We start from the raw sequence: 16128 nt of genomic DNA on the forward strand, positions 1-16128 counted from the left end.
TCTCTCTCTCGTGCGCGCTCTCTCTCTCTCTCTCGTGCGCGCTCTCTCTCTCTCTCTCGTTGTGTCTCTGGCTGTCATTAAGTTTGTTTTCTCTTTCCCCTATCTTAAACTGTCTGAAATATTTATCTATGTATTTTCCCTACACTTTATTATATTTCACCTCTATATTTTATCCCTATCTGTTCATCCCACCCATTCTACATAATTATATACATATACATACTTCAATTGTGCAAACTTGTTACGACTAGAGTCATGATAAATGAAGACGATGATAAAGAATAAAGATAAATATTGAATATAAAGAATGAAAGAAGTTGATAAACTACATGTAAAAGAAATAGAACTACGATTTGAGCATGTTGAGGGTTCACTAAACACCCCCTGTGCCCACCAATCAACACCCTCTCCCTCCAAAATGACTCATCATAAATTCATCAATTTCCTTTCATTGTGCCTCGTCACCCTATTGTTATCCAATTCTACCCTGTACCCCTTTCCCCTGTCTTTATCGCCCTTCCTTGTTTCTTTATCCTATATACCTGGCTTCGACAAAAGAACTTGCTTTCGTGTCCCAGGGTAACTTGATCAAGGAAAGAGTTTCTTATTCGTCAGTCCCGTAATTTGTTTCGTCTCGATTGCCGATCTGATTTGGGAGGGTGTCGGAGGTGCGTCGGGTTCCTCAAGGTTTACTGACCTATCCGTCTGATATGATAGCAAGGTCAAAAGGGTTTCTAGGACATCTTTCCCTGTGGATAGATAGGGTTCCACGGACAATTACCCAAAGACGGTCCCTATATGAGCTCCCCACTGGACATTAATTCTAGGAAAACTGCTCCTTCGACTATCACCCCTGGACAACTTCCAGCTATTTTCTGGAACCACTATTCTCCAAGTCCAAGGATGAACATCATGGAGTCCCGGCATGACAAGCCTGGTTGGTATATAGGACAATCGTCATCCTCACTCTGATAACTCCCCCAGGACATAAATTGTATAGGACAACTACTCCATGTGCTGCCACACTCTAGACAATAATTAACTACCTTCTCATAATCTTTTAAGCGGTGGCCTTCTCTATACACTCAGTAGTAGTCTGTGAATGATAAGTGTCTTAGGGTTGGCTGTCTGGAGGTGGTAGTTTATTATCCTGATGCAACCCCGACAATTTAACTCCCGACAATGATGAGGCAACTAGATGATGAGCAGAGAAATAGTTAGGGGAGGGAAATAAGAGAAAACAGATGTAGATAAAGAAGAGAGAAAGGACAAATTAAAATGAAATCAAAATGGTACGGAATGGCACATCGTAAATCTTACATTCATAAAAGTGAGCTCTTGGCACAACCTTAAACTTCAGAACGTAATAATCCACTTCCAAAGTTTGATTTATTGTTCTCCAAATCAAAACTCAGTACAGACACATGACCGACATACCCTCAATCGTTCTGAATCTCACTTACATTAAAGTCAATTCAGATATTTATCACAGCACTCCTCCAATTTTATTGCCTTACAAAGAGAAACGTGTTAAAGTATAAAATAGTCCAACGACACATTAACAATTTCGCCTATCCGCCATGCCTGCCCCCGGCTTGCAAACGTTGAACTGGGCAACCGATTATTAATCACCTTTCCAACGGCTCACAATACAGGCTTCAATGAACAGTTTTTTGGTGATGTTATTCGTGCTTTTTTTTAAATAATAAAGTTGAAGGGCCTTCCAAAATTAAACCACCTCCACATTTCATGCTTTGGTATTCGGCCTTGATTGTGCCCAAATGCACATTCTATTCAACCCAATTTCGCATTGTGCGGTTCTCAAAGATTGCATGATCGGGTAGTGCCAATGAACTCCAGCGCAGTTATCTCAGCATCTTTTCAAAAATCTTTCTTTTCTGGTGTTATTCTTTTTTCTGTCTTTTCATTCCAATCACACCATTATTTTGCTTTAGCTTACCCTACACTCTCTTCTCCACCACCAAGGTTTGGAATCCTCAGCTCTCTCACACTTTACCGGTCCCTTTTCCACCCGATCTTGTTTGGGATCTCTGTTTTTGTTGTGATTATGTTCCCACCAGGTTAAGGGGTTTTCACGAGTTCAAAAGACTCACCGCATATACACCTGTGCCTGGCGCCTTAAAGACCAATGCTCACACCAAAATATTTCCCTGGTGGAGAACCGTTTCGAGATCGATGATTCCTATTCAATTTTCGTCGTCCTCCACGTTCGTCGTCTATTTCTTTGTAATTCAAAAAATTCAAAACCCACATGTAACTTTCGTACGCTTTGGCACATGAGGCGTCATTTGCCTGACGCATGACTGCGTTAGCTACTAGAGACATCTTTGACGCTCCGTGGTAGAGCGTCATCGTAGGCCAAATGACTGCAAAGTGGACAGTGCAAACAGTATCCTGTGAATAAATGACGTAAGTAGGTTAATTGCTGTCACGGGATTGTTAGCGCAGTCGAAATGACGCCTCGTGTGCTAAGCAGTGAGCTTAATAAGTCAAACGATTCATTTATGTTAAGAGTGTGCTTATTCACCAAACTGCTCGGAAAGTGATTAAAGGCTTGTCACATGGTATCTCAAAAGTTCTAACTTGGACTTGAACTTTGTCACCTCCGTTTCTAAGACCAGCACTCCACCCTCTGATCCGCACCGGTCTCCTTGATAAACTACACATGTATTTATTCCTGAAACTGAAACGATCTATCACTTTGTCACGCCAGACAGAATCTTGGCGCCCTTTAACTCAGGCTAGATTTGCACCTGCGTACCGCTAGAGGCAGGAATCCTCGCTTCCCCCCAAAGCTGTTTTGAGACCTGAGACCAAACTATGCATCCATCGAAACCCCCTTTTCTTTACCCTCATAGTTTTCTGAAAAACCCCTAACTTAACCCACTTCATAACATTCGCATTACAGGGAACGGCCTGGTAAAATAACGACCGACGGAAAAATATCATGGGTGCAAAGGGTTTGTGTTTTGTTTATGTTTGAAACGACAGCTGTTTTGTGATGGTGTTTAACGCAATCGTTGTATTTAAAAATAAAACGACTGCGTGCGTGACATCTGGTCTGGTCCAGACAGACATTTTTTCTCCTTAAATTTCTTATTTTTCACCGTAAGAGTACGTCTATGCAAGCTTTCATTTTCCCCAGCCATGGGCCTTCTCGATAAAGTTTTGCTGTCCATACGGGATGATTCCCTTTCCACACGTGGTGTCTGTTTGATTATGTGTGTACCCACCCTATAATAAAGCCTATAAATGAAATAAGCGATTGTGCTAGTTATTGCGCGTCAAAGTCTGCGGCAGTAGCTGACGCAGTGCCAGGTCAGCAAAAGACGCTTCGTTTGCTCCTGCATCGGATTCAACATTGGCCTTGATGGAAACTAAAACATGCTTTTTTTTTAATTTCATATTTGTTTCATATTTTACTGAACGAGGCAAATACTTCACAGTCGTTTAAAATTGACTTGCTTTTCATCCATTTAATTAAATGGATTTTGACAAACAGTTTTTTTCATGACTAATTTTACAAATCGGCTTAATTTCATGAGACGGTGTCATATATTGCATTGTTAGAAAGGCAAAAATATATTTTTGTCTAGACACGGCCAGGTGATTCAATCAAATTCACAGTAGTCGTGACAAATCATGCAGGACTCGGCTGCAAACAGACAAAGCCCGGCACAAATTCCACTAGCATTTTTTAGGGTGAGCAACAAATGGTAGAACTAGAAAAAACTTTTCGGTGTTCCAACAAAAACAAAAATGCGTTCGTGCCATTGAACTTGCTGTCAATTTTTTTGGAAACCGATGTAGGTCAAGGCACTTTTTTGACTGAAGTTTAACGACCTAAGCGAAGCGAGGCAAGTCTACCAATTTTTACAACATTGTGATTATGTTTCATTTGTAGAAAAATACAGATCGATAAAGGTACAAAAAAAACTAACTGTTGTTTACTTCGTAATGAAACGCAAAATAGGCCATGAAATAGATTGGTGATTGTTAATATGATCAATAGAAATGATGTAGTGTAACAAGACTGTTGTTAGATCAGTAATACTGAATGATAATGTGGTCCCAGGGTCCCACAGTAGTCACATTATACTATTTTTTCAGGCTCTCCAATATCAATGTTATTACCTAAGCAACACCAGGTACCCATTTAATACTCCTAGGTTGAGAGGGCCAAATGTGGGGAAAACACCCCTTCCAAAGATGTATGCACCGAGCAAGGATCGAACCCGGGATATTTCGAATTTAAGAGCCTTCACTAAATTACTGGATAAGTCACCGGACTGCGTGTCAATCCCATAGTTCGCGGTTCGAGTCCCGCCGCGGCACCAATGTCCTTTGGCAAGACGTTTATCTACATTTACCACACTCGAGCCAGGTTAGGTAAATAGGTACCTGGTAGGAATTAATTCCTTGAAATGCTAGAGCGCCATAATGGCAGCCATGCTAAAGATGGGGTAATAGTTGTGAAGCGCCAGAAGTGTCAAGTTTGACAGACAAGAACCCACTATTATTATTATTATTATTATTATTATACAGGGCTCCAGTAAAATATGAACATTTAGAAGGGACTTCAAATGCACTTTATCATAAATATAACATTTAAGAACATCGAATCTCGTTAGGGTATGTTTATCGTGTCAGGGGATGGTCTGATGGAGAAGTCTCCGGTTGGTGCCTTACCACAAGGTTCGGGGTTCGAATCCCTGCTACGTCCTTTGGCAATACATTGATCTGTATCTGCCACACTCGACCCAGGTGTTGAAAGTGGGTACCTGGTTGGATTTATTCCGTGAATGCACTGAGCGGGGAAATGATATTCAAATTCCTTTGGAAGAGCATATATAGAGACGTTATGTTATGCCTCATACGAGAACGGCATGACTGCAGGGCCCTCAGGGAGAACCATATTAAAACTGATGAGGCTACCATGGGTAAACAAGACAAATCATTATTATCATTATTATTATCATTAGTATTATTAATATCATTATTATTATTATTAATATTATTATTATTATTATTATTATCATTATCATTAATATCATAATAATCATTATTATCACATTTAACGACACACATTCTCTAAAAATCAATTATTTAAGGAGGTAACTGCGCCTGGCTACAGCATCCCCTTAAGCTCATAACATGAATATTCTGGATTGATATGTTTACGATGTCTCTAAGCGTTTTTTTTTTTAACAGACAAAGCATTACATATGCAAACGCATAGCCCATAATCCAATAATGCGCACGATATTTCATATCGTTATATCTGTCATGTTTATATCTCGAACATCAACAACTTTAGTCGATAACACAATAAATCATTACTTTTCTAATTTATTTTTTTACCAACATTTCCATCAAAAGAAGTGAGTTGATGCACTAACCATATCTTGGTCATTGAACTCGTACAGCTAGGTGCGAGGTAGAATAAAAATATAATCATCATTTTAATTCAGAATATTGTTTTTTAGTGGAATGAAATGAAAAGTCGTAATTTTAAAACATTGACGATCCCTCATTTGACAAATTTAACACCCAGTAAGAGGAAATGTATATAAATAGGCATTTAACTAATTATATCATAATTATCCTGTATGCGATTAGCACGATCGCACAGACTTTCCGAATAAAAACGAACAAACAAACAACCTATGGTAATTTAAATAGCTTTGTTTATCACATATTGAAATATGCGAACGTTGAACTAAACGGCACTTACAATCATGTGGACATGTTTATGAGTATTCAAATACAATCGAGGTTTTAAGAATCAGCTAATATAACCAACAAGAATTCAGAAAGATAAACAAACTCACTTTATTTCAAAAAGTGGAGAATTGATCTTGGTATTTAGCTTATACACTTCCCTTAATCCAATTTGCCTACAATACTGTTTTATATATTATTATCATTATCATTATAATTTTGATCAATCATAAACAATATAATAATTTTATAAATAGATGTGTTTTTAAATTTAAATTCTGTAATTTCTTTATTTTGTTTTTGATCAATAATGACTGGTAAGAAAAGAAAAAAAAATGCATAATTTACTGATACTGATAAACTTGGAAGTTAGTACATAATTTTATTAAATATACTATTTTTTAGGATAATACAGGAACCAGAATTCATAACTTTCATTCAATGATACTTTTGAAATAGATGATAAGGTCTAAATGATAATTTCAATTAAGTTCGTTTCAAATCTATTGATTATGAAAGTACAATTACTTTAAAAAAAATCTGAGTTCGACGACTGCAGAGAAATGTCATAACTATTAGGAAAATATTGCGGTGGTAAATGACAATATATAATACTTTTTCCAAGAAAAGGCCACACGTACCACAACAAATCGTATAAAGGGGGAAAATGACCCGAGAAATTTGACAAAAACTCTATTCTGATTTTCTCAGACTATTTCCGAACAGACTGAGTGGATGTTTTTGAAGGAAAATTAACCATTGAGAAAGAAGATTTTCCCAAAGTTGGAGAAATGGTTGTTTATGCATTTGGTCAGCCAGTGTATTTACCGATCTTTTGTTCTGTCAAACAGGGGATATATCTTAATGCTGACCACAAGTGGGGAGGGATAAAAGAGGATAAAGCTTTAGCTTCGAGCCCCTTTATGCTCTCAACTAAATAGAAGAAAGGAGGGAAAGAGGCCGAATGGAGGTTCACGCACTAAAGCGGGCGCTTGTCTCTTTTCCAGCACAAATGCAGACGGGCGTAATTATACTCTCTGATTATATATGCATGTATAATATATAAATGTGGCATACCCAGGCGTTCAAAATTACAAAATATATTATCCGGCACCATTGTCTTTGGCGACACAAGTTGCTCATTCATTCAAAATGTCATTACTCCATCATTATTACATTATCATCATCATCATCACCATCATCGACTCGTCGTCATCATCATCATCATTATCACCAACATCATTAACATAATGTAAACAAACTATTATCACCTTTAAAATACCAATATCGCCGTCAATATATCTATCGTATAGGGAAATCGAACTTGTTTCTTGTGTATTTTTAAAATAAAAATCATCACATTTTATATGCCCAAGTAATGACCCCCCCCCCCCCCCCCGCATTTCCTTTCTACATTCCTCATAGAATCTGTTCGTTTTGCTTTCTCGCATTTACTTATCTTCTTTGTCGTATTTGTCTCAACAACCACAAAAACCCTCACCGTTATGTTCTTATCCTTGACGATTCTCCTTCAACTGCCGAAGCGACTAGATCAAAACATTTCTCTTGATTATACATCAACCATGAACAGAGTTCGACAAACTTCCAAAGACGCCGTGACTCGCCGAGCATCGTATAAGCATCACCAACCCGTGCTTATCTCAAGAAAGATTCATGGTGCATTCCAAGTCCAAGTTGTTTAACAACCATAAACAGATAGCATCTTTTCTCTTAGAAAGTTCGACACACTTCTAAAGATGGCCAGCACGTCGCCGAGCAAGGCGAAGAAATCGTATAAGCATCAGGAACCCGTGCTCATCCCACGAAAGATTCATGATGCATCAAAAGTCTTAAACAGGTACCATCTAATACTATCCTCCCAGAGAGTTCGATAAACTTCCAAAATGGGGCGGGATGTCGCGGAGTAAAGCGAAAGAATCGTCACTTTTCGTCGACCAGTGCCCATCCCGCGACACATTCAAGACGAATTCCAAGTCTAAGTTGCTTAACAATCACAAATAGATAGGGTAAGGTAGCATGGCTAGAGGGGCGCCGGTATCATTGACGGAGAGGGGGGGGGGGGGGGGGCTTCAGTCTTATTTGCCGGGTGAAAAATAAATAAACAAGATAGGGGAGGTGAAGGGGTCGTAGCGTCTTCTTTCCAAGTTTTCTTCTTTTATTTTCCCTTCTCTTTATCTATTTTTCTTCTTATTATTATTATCATCATTATCATTTTTTTTGTTAATCTTTCGCGGACCTATGGCTACGCCACTAACAGATGCCATCTCCCATCCAAGAAAGTTCGACAAACTTTCAAAGACGGCCGACATATCACGAAAGTGAAAACATCGTCAACTTTCCCATCCCAAGACAGAATCTTGATATTTTATTCCAAGTCCGAGTTATTTGACAACCATGAACACTTTTCATCTACCCTCCTCCGGTCCATCCCGCCATGCCCATTAGTATGATATTTACGACCACTTAAATGCCCCATGATCACAGTTACCTTCAGTTACATCAACAAAAAAAAACAAAAAAAAATCTTTGGTTTAGTTAGCATTTTCGTGCACTTTAAAGCGTTGAAGTGAACGCAAAAGTAACAAAACTGTCAAAATTATAATTGTTTAAGTAGATTTTATCAACAAATTGAAAATTCGTTAGAGCTCGCTATAATGCCTTGCTAAAACCTTTATCAATTCTCTGAAGACATATTTCTTCACCACTTCATAATAACCAGAATCATGAACCCAGAGCATTGTTTTTTTCTAGAGACATGCAATTTTGCCTGTTATGCGCTATATAATTTTTTTTCAATTATTATTATCATTAGAGTTTCAAATCAATAATATGAACGATGACGACGATAACTATCACTTGTCAATTTTTAAACTGACCTATGACCTCTTTCAAATCAGGGATCCGGGGTGGGTGTGGGGAGGGGGTTTTGGGGGACTGAAGCCCCTGAATCCCGCGCTGTTAGACGGATGTGGACCAGACTCTGGTCGTTTCAAATATACTTTACCTTTGAGTGAATGGCGTGCTCACCCAGCCAATCCATCTACCCGAAAACTTTGTTCAGAGGGTCTGTATTCGCGCCTAATTATGTTGATTGGGAAACAAAACATTTTATTTTAGCTTTCCTCATCACGAAATTTTGAACCAGATTTTGGAAACAAAATTAGATTGTTATATATTAATGTGGATGATAATCGTTTTCGAGCACCATAAGTATTGAATCTTATTATCATTTTGATATTTACATCACAGTCACGTGTCGCCGTCTAACTATTCATAGTTCGCCAACCCGATAGTTCGTCAGCCCGACATCAGTACTATGTGCTAAAAGTGAAGCCAGTGGAGCGAAAGTTCTTGAAGATGGAGACAACGAGGGCATCAAACTTTGCAAACTCTTTTATTCATTACAAGGCATAGGACTTCCATCATTCATGCCACTCAGTTATTCCATCTCGCTATCGTAAAGATGAAGATTTATGGTATACCGGCCTTCTTATAATCATAAACATACAACGCCCCTCATCGGCCACGTTCATGCCCCTAACAGAATCCTGTTTTCATCCGGTCTCTCGTTATGACATCTAGCCTATTCTCTTGATATTTTATGTGTCCGTGGTATTTTTCGAATTACGACGGCAAAGAGAGAGAGATTGAGGTAGGGTTGGATGAAGGGAGAGAGTAAAGGAGGGAAGGGATGGGGTGGAGGGAGAGAGTGAAGGAGGGAGGGATGGGGATGGGTGGAGGGAGCAAAGAGAGGGACAGGTGGTGTCAGCTGCCACCTCCGACTAAATTGTGCCGGTTCTCCCATGAGCACCACCACTTTCTGATACGATGGTAGACTTTTGTTGTATTTGGAGGTGTTAACCGGAGTTAGACCCCCACCCCCGATCAGGACCATTTCTAGAAAAATAATGAGGGGGGCTTTGGGGGTCCTTGCATTCATGTTGTATATATGGCCTCGCGAATTTTTTCGGGGTGGGGTGCTTGGGACTCACAATCCCCCTCTAGAACCATGCTGTCCTTGATACAATGTTTCCCCCCTCCCGCGCAAAGCGCGGAAGCTTAACTTTTCATTAAATTATTAGAGAAAGAAGACGATTCGTATTGCCCGAAATTATGAGCTGACAGTTGCCCGAATATTTGCAGTTTCAAGATTCCTCGTTATATGCCTGAAGAACAGAAAACAAAGGCGAACTGGAAATGGGGTGTAGGTTATGGTTACTCGTAAGTAAGTAAGGTAAAAGAAACACAATTATGTCACCCTACCCCTCCTCCCCCTTAGCCAAAATATGCATAACCAACCACGAACTTTTTTTTTGTCAGAATTGTTTAAATGTATATCTGAAAAGTTCGTCCTTACACAAACGCTGAATTTGATTTATTTTCGACTGTCAAACTAATTTCACTTGAGATTTTTCCTCCTTGATTTATGGCCTTTAGACACGACTTGTTGTACACTGATATACAAAAACAATTCCCCCAGACGACGAATGGTAATTTAAACTATAGACAAAAATGACAGACTATACAATGTTCCAAAAGATATTTACTATTCAAGCGACATATACTTGTACAAAATTAGGTCTTTCGATCATATTTTTTCCTTTTTGGTTCCCCATAGAATATTTTATTTTCCGGCCTGTCGTACGAAGGAAATTATAGCTGAAGAAAGGGAGCGGAGCTATAACTGCCAACCAGTCATAATTCTTGAAATTTGCAAGTGTTTATAGTCATTGATTGGAAGAGGCCCTAAAATCTAGGCAACCCAGATTTCCGAAGTTCGCCAAACTTGTTTGGAGTTCATCGACCGTCGTTCGATTTACGAAATGCAAAAGTATCAGTTTTTTATTTTGTCGCTATGGAAATGTGATTTAAAAAAAATACAGGTATCAAGATATAATAATCATCTCATATAGATAACAGAATTTCTTTATTCAGGTTAGTTTTTCGAATTCAGTAAGTTTATACATTTCCTTTTGCTGAATCGTCAAGGGAGTGGAGAATGTGGATACATTGTGTGCGGGTAAGCCTGAATCCGATGACCGGGGTAATAATATGATAGCAGGGCCCTCAGGGAGAACAGTATGAATACTGATGAGACTACCCTGGGTTAACGAGACATATTATTATTATTATTAAGACAAGGCCCTTTTCGCAATCGTTATTTACTGAAATAGGCTTATAGATAATATTGATAACCTATTTTTAAAATCTTAAGTTGATTATTTGCAAATGTGACCGTTGTTAGTTTTCTCCCTATTAGGACGATTAATTTCACAAGCTATGTACATGTATTCCTGAACAATCTAGCTATATTAGAGGCGGATGCAAGGGGGTGGGGGGGGGGGGGGGGGGCTCAAAACTATTTTTTTTCGAAGAAATGCGATTGGAGAGATTCTATTTACGTCCCATAACTTGGAGGCCGTTCGGGCGACAATGAAATGGACCTTGAGACACAGGTTCTTCATAACTTCCTGTCTTCGGCTGTTCTAGCCGTCTACTGCTTAATGTTACCATGGAGATAATGTTACCAGTCCATATCGTAGTTGGTCTGCCTCTCTTTCTTCTCCCACTAGTTATTCCTCCTAAGATGGTGTTTACCAGATTATCCTTCCATATCTGGCATTATGTCCAAAACACTGGGAGAAATTAAAAAGTAATTGTCTCTATAACTAAACACTACTTAAATCATTTCTTCATTTCTTTTGCAAGTCTACTTAATGTATTGAACCTTTGTTGGGCATTGGTAAACAAATCCATTTCTTTTTATGATTTTCTTTCTCATTAATTTGCAATGAAAGTAGAAAATTGGCTTTTAGTAGTTTGTTACAACGATATCAATTTTGAATTTGGATCATTCACACACTCGGGGTGAGGTGGGGGAGGGGATAAAATATTTAACAATTAAATTGTGGAGTGTGGAAGAACCACACTTCTCTTGCGGGGAAAGGGGGGGGGGGGGGGTGGTATATATACAAATCCGTTTTTTGGTTCTTTAATCAATCTGAACTGAACATTAAAAAACACCCCCCCCCCCAAAAAAAAAGAAAAGAAAATCAAACATTCAAACAAACAAACTAAAAAAACATGAGATGAAATAAAAAGAATCACATTACCAGGTACACTTAACCGTCTAAATTGTTGCTGGGTGCACAGTAAAAATGATGCCAAATTAGATCTTGTTGGAAGGAGGGAGTGAGGGGGGGGGGGGCGCGCAAATGACACCGGCAGCCGCCGGACATGTAAATTGACGTTTGTAGGAACAGTTAGAGTCATTTTGTTATAAGATTAAAAAAAGATAACCAGAAAACGACAAAATTGTTAAAAGGTTCTCTTTATATAGGCCTACTCTTTTTTCCTAGTTACATTTTTGTTTCCCCCAGTTTGCTTATTTCTTCCAATTTTACTTTTACTCGTTCTCTTCTCATCTGTTTTAATTCTGATTTGTTCATTCATTTCTTTTTATTAATTTAAAAAAAAATCCTGATCCATTTCTCTTTTATTCTAATTTCCCTACTCTCTTCTTTCTTCCGTTCATTTTTTTACTTCTTCTTCATTCCTTCAATGCTTATTTATCTCCTTATAATCTATCCTTCCTTCATTTTTGGTTTCTTTTCCGTTTTTCATTTTTCGTGTATATTAGCTGGACTATTTTAGAAAACTTTGCTGTTGTTGGTGTAATCTCTTTGTGTAATGTATCCCCTACCTTTGCTCTCAGTTTCCTTCTAATTTTTTGTTTTTAACTAAAAGATTTTAGATTAAATACCGAGTTTTAATAATCAGTGTTTTTCTACTCATCTTGCCTTCTCTCTTCATCTACACAGGTTCATCTGACAGCAGACGTCGGGGTTCAAGATTCTTCTCGACATCTCCTGCTCGCCAAGAGCATGAAAGACGAGCTCTCCAATCTCGAGTTGGTCGAGAAGCGCAAACTTTCCAACCGCGAAAACGTTTATATCCACATCCCACATCGTTTTCGTCACCGGGCGGTTCGCTATTAGGGACTTTTAGATTTGCATGGACTGATACGTGTGACCGTTATTCAAGGCAATGCATTAAAAGGACGTCGATCGTAGCAATCCCCATTGTCTTCGTGCGAATCTAAAAGTCCCTATTCTCTTTACTTCAACGGCTACTACGAGTACGAACATGGCAAACGACATTTATTCATTCCGTTGTCGAAGATCCTCAACCAGTTCGCCGTCGAAGAGCTATATCAAATCAAGTCGAAGTCGAAACCTTTGCCTACCACTGTGGGGCGTCGACATCGATTTCCAGGCGACGATGTCAATTTCAATTCAATGTCGCTGCGTTGGAAGAAGAAGCCAAAGAAGAAGATAATTTCTTTGAGTTTCGCCAACACGAAGAGAGTCCACCATCTCCCTCCATCGGCGTACCTCCTCCTCCGTTGTCCACCCCGATCATGCATGAGTACGAGTACTGGCTCGAGCTCGAGCTCTAGGAAGCGTAAGAGGGAGGATGATAATTCGTCCTCATCTTGCTCCTCTCCCGGCTCCTCTGCGAAGAAGCCTTGTTTTGTCTCTTAAAAAAGAGAGTGAATTTTCACTCTATTTTCACTTTCTTGGGAGTGACGTCCGTGATCACTTGTTTAGGAGTGAAAATCAATAGATTTTAGAGTGCTCTCTAAGAAGAAAAGAGTGAATGTTCACTCTATTTTCACTACATTTTCACTCTCGAGAGGAGTGACGTCCGTGATCACTCGATTTTTTTAGAGAGATATCCCATGGCCAGATGACATTCTATCACGCCCTGCTTAGAAACTCGGTTTCTGTCCTGAAATGTGAAAATAAGATCAGCTAATTTGATATCATATTTAGGCGAAATGCCGCATCGAGGGCGCAAAAAATCTAAAACTAATTTTAGATCTGGTGCGAATGCTCCATTACCCCCTGGTTAGTCCCTGAATAGATGATACATATTTAAAAATATATAGGCGTGAAGAAAATGGTCTAGGAACGTGAGACGTAGCTGTAATTTACAATTATCGCCCCTATATAAGTGCGAGAGTTCTCAACTCTGACATGACAACGGGTGTTCCAGAATATGTAGCCGAAAGCTCGTAATAAAATTGTAAAGTATAGCTACGTCTCACGTTCCTAGAACATTTTCTTCACGCATATATATATATATATATATATATATAAAATATATGATGATAATCACTTTCAACATTTATCTTTTTTGTTTACTCTCAAGGTAAGTATCAAGACAGGTAGCGGCCACTCAAGGCAATGGTTTTCAGTCCCAAATTCAAATAACCGATACAGCTGTTTTGAATTGAGCCATCTCTGGGATAAAAATAAATAGCCCCATCCAGGGCCCCATTTCACAAAACGTGTCATTAGTGACAAAATGATGACAGTTTTTGTTATAAGCTAGTGAAATCCTTGCTTCTGATTGGTTATCAGCAGATCTGTCACTGATTTTTGTCATTTGTCGTTGAAAAATGGCTTTGTGAAACGGGTCCCCAGGTCTTCCATTTTTATAATGCATTTTCCGTATTCTGAAAACTGAAAGAAAACGTTTGCGTAATTGAGGGGGCTATTTACAATTCTATGCTGACTACATCATAATAAAGAGTTTGATTTAAAAAAAAGAATCAAAACCTAAGAAGGATGAAATTACTTGTGGAATCTAAATCTTCATAATTATATTAACATTGCTGTTGACATTCTCTTTTTATTTCCCCTTCACTACATGCAGTTCGAAAGTGGTGCGTATGGAATGTCATATCTCCTTCGCTATCTGGAGGTCCTCATTTGTCTTTCATCTTTTCTGATTGGTTTACCGTTACAGCAGTTTTTGTTTCGAAAGAACAGTTTGGAGTGTATTCTTCGCATTAAATGTTTTGGACCGACTGTTTTTATTTTATATATTTAAAAAAAAAAAAATTATTTTGGTAAATTATTTTGACCTTTTTGTTGACGGGTCGGGGGGGGGGGGGGGGGGGGGGGGGTAGTTCTTGTTTGGACTAATTTATTAAATTAACCGAACGGAGTATTGTTTTAGCTTTTACATTGTTTTGAACCAATATTTATTTATTTATGAACATTTTGTTCAATCTGAACAGGGATATGTGAGTTAAACTCACATATCCCTGATCTGAAGTAGATCTACATTTTGTAAAAAAAACAAAAACACATGCATTGCTATGATTACATTGAGGAGACAGTGAAGAAAGTAAAATAGGAGGCTTCTTTTACGGGGAGCTGAGCAATCAAGGTAGGTGCTTTAGTGTGTTTGATAAGGTCACTTATCTTTTAATCGAGAAGAAGTTTTCGCGAATATCGAACAAGCAAGAGCCGAACCCAGGGTTTGGAAAATGCATATTCATAAGAAGAATGGTAGTGTTTCTTACGCAGGCGTTCATTCGTCTGTTGACCTAATTTGCATAATTGATATGCTTCGTACGGCCAATTAGAGAAGTCGGTAGTGGAACTCTGGATGAATCCATGACAACCTAAACAGCTTACGAGAAAAATGGCGACAAATATCTTGTTTTGACGAGAAGAATTGCTTCAAACTGTATAATATGGATAGAAATTGAAGTTATAATTTGTAGAATTTGATACTGTTGCTTCCAATTCCTTGCATGCCATGGTATGTATGGCGAATAATTGTTTATGTGAATGATGGTTTGCCGAGGCATTGATGTCGACTGTTTTTTCGGGTCAGAGAAAAATCTGGAATTGGTCCCACTCGTTCTGTTTGGTGTACTGCTTTTGCGTCTGAAATCACGATGTCGGTGATGGATTGTCATTCATTATGATTTCACTATTCCGCGCGTGGGGTGACCAAAGTTAGCGGAGATTTTAACAATCGTTAGAAATGTGATATTCGATCTATGATTTCTCATGTTTACACAAATCTAGACTCTATTTAGCTAGAGGATCTAGATTAGACTTAACTCCGGGAAGCTCCGAGTCCGACGCCAATGACGAAGCCGGGCGCGGGTCGAAGCTTCCGGTGGTGCATCGAAAAACATTCTAACAGCAGGTTGGAAACCATTATCTCAAAATATGCAAAGGGGGTAATTACAATTTTGACTTAGATCTACTAGGTTGCTCGACTCCTCTGGGCATCTATCCATCAACTTGAAATTATAATTTGAAGAAGTCTTCGATGGGAAAAGGGGGTGATTCTTCGTCCTACCCTGACGATTCTTCCATGTTGTTTCGTCCATTCAACCAGCAAAGAGAAAGTATGCACTACCGCGCATGCGTACTTAGAATGTGATCGGCCGCACACCCGAGCCACTACTCTAAGTCTTGCGATTACAGTAATTGCAAATTTGCAATTGATCGCAATTAAATTGCAACGCCCCAATCCATTACATTAGTAAGAGAG

The sequence above is a fragment of the Strongylocentrotus purpuratus genome, unplaced genomic scaffold (assembly GCF_000002235.5).
Source record: "Strongylocentrotus purpuratus isolate Spur 01 unplaced genomic scaffold, Spur_5.0 spur5_scaffold_8, whole genome shotgun sequence".
NCBI lineage: Eukaryota > Metazoa > Echinodermata > Echinoidea > Camarodonta > Strongylocentrotidae > Strongylocentrotus > Strongylocentrotus purpuratus.